Genomic DNA, 5,203 nt, shown 5'->3' with positions numbered 1-5,203 from the left:
TGAACAAGTGTTGCCGAAGCTGTTGAAGCAACTACAAAATGAGAAAGAGTTGCAAATATCAAAAATCTGAACCGATCGTGGAACCGAGTTCGTGAATGGAGTTATACAAGCTTTTTGCAATTCACATGGAATCTCTCATCAATTATCTGCCGCAAGAACACCACAACAAAATGGTGTTGCCGAAAGAAGAAACCGGACGCTTAAATAAGCCGCACGAGTGATGATTAGTGCAACCGGTCTCCCGAAAAGATATTGGGCGGAAGCTATCAACACAGCTTGCTATACGCAAAATCGAAGCATGATCCACAAGCAGTATAGCAAGACGCCATATGAGCTTTATAAAGGGAGAAAACCAAATATTGGTTATTTTCATATTTTTGGATGCAAGTGTTTTATTCATATTAATGATAAATTGCATCTAAAAGCTTTTGATGAGCGTGCAGATGAAGAAATTTTTCTAGGATATTCGACTACCAGCAAAGCATTCAGAGTATTGAACAAAAGAACAATGGTGGTTGAAGAATCCATACACGTGGTATTTGATGAAAAATCACACGTCAATATTGATGCTCTGGACGAAAATGGCGAAAATATTGAACAAAATGGTAACAAGTGTCATATTGATTTTTGTGATACTGATGATACGTGTGAAGAAAATATTTTGCAGGGAATGGATGAGTTGGAAATTAATTCTCTAGAAAATCTCATCTCTCATCCAGTAAGAAATGAAGTGTGGGATGCAATTGGTATTGAAATTGCAAATCAACCCAGGGATGCAGTTGAAGTGGAAATTGCAAATCAACCCTTGGATGCAATTACTGGAGAAGTTGGAAATTTACAAAATGAAGCAGAAATTTGAATCAGTGCTACCTCTTCTCAACCAGTGAATCCACCCAGCACCATACACCCTTTTGAACCAGATTTAAGATGGCTCAAAAATCACCCACCAGAATTAGTGATCGGAAATGTTCGAGATGGCGTGAAAACAAGATCATCTACCATGGAAGCATTGTTCACATGTTATCTATCTCAGATTGAACCAAAAGAAGTGGACGAAGCTCTAAATGATCCAAGTTGGATTGACGCCATGCAAGAGGAACTCGATCAATTCAAAAGAAATGACGTTTGGGAACTTGTTCCAAGACCAATGAACCACAATGTTGTAGGAACTAAATGGGTCTTCCGGAACAAAGCAAACGAAGAAGGCGTGATTGTTAGGAATAAAGCAAGGCTCGTTGCAAAAGGATACTCTCAAGAAGAAGGAATAGATTTTGATGAAACCTTTGCACCGGTAGCCAGACTCGAAGCTATAAGGATTTTCCTAGCCTACGCCGCACACAAAGATTTCACCGTTTATCAAATGGACGTGAAAAGCGCATTCTTGAATGGACTACTCGAAGAAGAAGTTTATATCGAACAACCCCCAGGTTTTGAGGTAAAAGGCGAAGGTGATAAAGTCTACAAACTTAAAAAGGCATTGTATGGGTTGAAACAAGCACCTAGAGCTTGGTATGATACCTTGTCAATGTTCTTGATAAGCTGTGGATTCACCAAAGGCCTTGTTGACAAAACTCTCTTTAGAATTCAAGATGGTGATCATATTTTATTAGTGCAAATATATGTTGATGATATTATTTTTGGAAGCACTAACAATTCTTTGTGTGAGAAATTTTCGAAGCTTATGCAGAATAAATTCGAAATGAGCATGATGGGTGAATTGAATTATTTCTTGGACTTACAACTCAAACAATTGAAGGAAGGAATATTCATCAATCAAGCAAAGTACACCTGCGACTTGATAAAGAAGTTTGGCCTTGATGGAAAATCATCGATCAAAATTCCAATGAGTACATCAATAAGGCTAGACAAAGACAAAGATGGAAAAGATGTCGAACAAACGAAATATAGAGGAATGATTGGTTCACTACTATACCTCACTGCAAGCAGGCCGGACATTTCTTATGCTGTAGGAGTGTGTGCAAGATTCCAAGCAAATCCAAAAGAAAGCCACCTCACCGCAACAAAGAAAATCATAAGATACTTGAAGGGCACAATCAATGTTGGATTGTGGTATCCTAAAGGTACAGATTTTACGCTAACTGGTTTTTCAGATGCGGATTTTGCAGGTTGTAAAATAGACAGAAAAAGCACCTCCGGAACGTGTCAATTCTTGGGAGGAAGGCTTGTTTCTTGGTTTAGCAAAAAGCAAAATTCCATCGCAACTAGTACCGCCGAGGCCGAATATATTGCTTCAGGAAGTTGTTGTGCTCAAATTTTGTGGATGAAGCAACAATTGAAGGATTATGGAGTGAATTGTGATGATGTTAGCATATTTTGTGACAATACAAGTGCAATCGCTATCACCCACAATCCAGTGCTTCACTCAAGAACCAAACATATCGACATACGACATCATTTCATAAGGGATCATGTTGAAAAGAAAGATCTAAAAATCGAGTATATCCCTACGGAGAATCAAGTTGCAGATATTCTCACGAAGCCTTTATGCGAAACGAGATTTTCTACTTTAAGGCATGAATTGGGAATGCTTGAAATGAGCTAAGTATCACTGGACTTAATCTCTTGATTTAAATTTGATACTTGTGCTCAAATAATTTTTATTTTATACGTACGTTCATATATTTGTTCGAAAATTGCATAGATAATTTAGTCTTATGTGTTTAGTATCTATTTGTAAAATTGCATGTGAAATTTAACGTGAAAATATGTGCCATGCAATTCATTTTCGAAAATCTGTGTTTATTTGATTTAATCGCATGATTATGTGTTTTAATTATAGCTATGACATAATACGTGTGTTATGAATATTTGCTTATGTTAAAATTGCCGTACCAATATGTGTGTTAATTGCTAAGTGTTTTTAATTAGTTTATTTTAATTGGTATCTAAAATAATTTGTTAGTTTCTAAATGTTTGATTGTGCTTACAATTGTGTGTTTTAGAAACTACCGTATATGTGTATGTATATTTTAGGTGTTTAATTGAAATTTGTCTAATTTTCTAAATCTGTGTTTATTTTAATTGGGAGTTTACCGTGCTTATACATGCTTATATATGGATGTGATTTAATTGCTATTCTTTTAATATTCATATGTGTTTCGAAATTATATGTGTGATTTCCGAAATTATGTGTAATTTGTGTGATTATATTTATGTGTTTTTATATGATACATCTAATGTGAAAGTGTTTTTGAGATGAAAAAAGGAAGAGATCAGATTGGATTGAAAACCTCCACCCTTTAAACCTCTACCCCATAAAACCCAATCCCATCAAAACTCTTCACCTTTCAAACCTATACCTCTTAAACTTCCACCCATAAATTAAATCCCACAAAAATCTCACCCTCTCTCACAAAATCAGATCCTCTCTCTCGTAAATCTCCTCCCAAATCCAACCTCTCTCTCAAATCTTCAAAAATAATCAGAAGTGTCCATTCATAATCATCTTACTCTATACACCTTACGTATATAGAGTACCTAAGAGACTGTGAGGCATTTAATGCCCTTGTCTGCTAATGATAACCTTTTTCTCTCTCCTAGTAACACCTTAACCAAAAGACACCTCCACCCCTAAAAGTGCCTTGTCACCACACCTATTCTAAGGGTCTCAATTGAGATTTCTATCTGAGATTTATACCTCTTCTATAATCCGTCTTAAACCATACGAAACCCTTCGTATTCCTCTCAGACAAAATTTTCCAGTTCTATCAAGATCAGAAATCTCTCTCTCTCAAGCTCTCAATCTCACCGGCGAACACCATGTCTAGAACCAAAGCCATGCAACCCAAAAAATCTACTTACTCTACAACAACAATTGATCGATGGGATGACACTCAATCCGGAGTTCTTTATGATTGGAGCAGCCGACAAAGAAATAGCAAAGAAGATTCTCAATGCTTTGAAGGATTGTGGACTATACGACTTCTTCACCTACAAATACGTTGGAATTTTTGAAACAGATGTGACCGAGTTCTATTTGCATGCCACTGTGAAGAACAACGTGATTCACTCTAAAGTTGGAAGAACAGATGTTCAAATTTGTGAAAAAGACATCAAGGAGTGCTTCAAATTTCCTGATTCGGAGCTAATGCCAGAAGCTCACCATTATGACGCTCAATCTTTCTGGAATGAAATTCGTGGTCCAAAAGCACCTGTAATCCATGACTCAACCAAGCCAAAGAACGTGCTGAAACCTGAATATGATATGCTTATAGAGATGATGTACAAGATTCTTGACAACAAGCTTGGAAGTGTGGACGATCTATCTGGAACATCCGTGAGTCTAATGAACGGAATCATGCAAGGAATAAAATTTAACTGGGCAAAATACATCTTCAATCGCCTATTATTCTTTGTGAACAGTGCAAAACCTCATGGCAGACCACTTGAAGGAAATCACTTTTTGCATAAAGTTGGGTATGGACTTATTGTTGGAGAAATTCTGAGAAAGAAGAATGTGCCTCTTAGAATACACAAAAATGTTGGAATCTACAGAACACTCTTCAGAAAATTTGGACTTGACTATGGCAAGAAAACAAATCGAAGAAAAGGATCAGAAGGAGGTGGTTCTACAAGCACACCTCAAAGCTCTCGAAAAAGAAACAGTAAAACTCAATCTGCAGCAAGTGCACACATGGGTTCTAGCAACCCAAGCAACAGAGATCAAGAAGCCGTAAGCTCGGCTATAGCACTTATTCCATTTCAGGAAGTGGCAGAGTCTGAAGCTCATGAAGTTGAGATACCCGAGGTGCCAATGGAAGAAGATACCACTCGAATGGAGTTTGCAGGAGTTGAAGTGCAAGTTTCCAATGACTTGCAAAGGAGAATCTCGAATCAATCTGCAGTTGAAGCTAATGTTGAACCCATTATGTTCGACAAAACACAAACTCGAGATGATCCAGAACTGATGATGGAATTAAACCGAGTTCAAGCATGGAAGGAATGGAGACTTGAAAGATATCACTCTTTTATCTCCAAAGTTGATTCAGATTTGATACAAAGTGAAGAATTAGCCTTTGAATGGCTAGGAACTAACTCAATGCTTGAAGCACTAAACATGGATGCAAATCAAGTTTATAGACTGAAGCTTCAAGAAAAGAACAGTAAAGGAAAGGGAGTGGCCGCAGCAACTCAATAAGATGCCAATCAAGTCTCTTCAAATGATATTGAAAAAGTGAATGAA

This window comes from Ipomoea nil, unplaced genomic scaffold, assembly GCF_001879475.1.
Source record: "Ipomoea nil cultivar Tokyo-kokei standard unplaced genomic scaffold, Asagao_1.1 scaffold1932, whole genome shotgun sequence".
NCBI lineage: Eukaryota > Viridiplantae > Streptophyta > Magnoliopsida > Solanales > Convolvulaceae > Ipomoea > Ipomoea nil.
Note: the sequence above shows the minus strand (reverse complement) of the source record.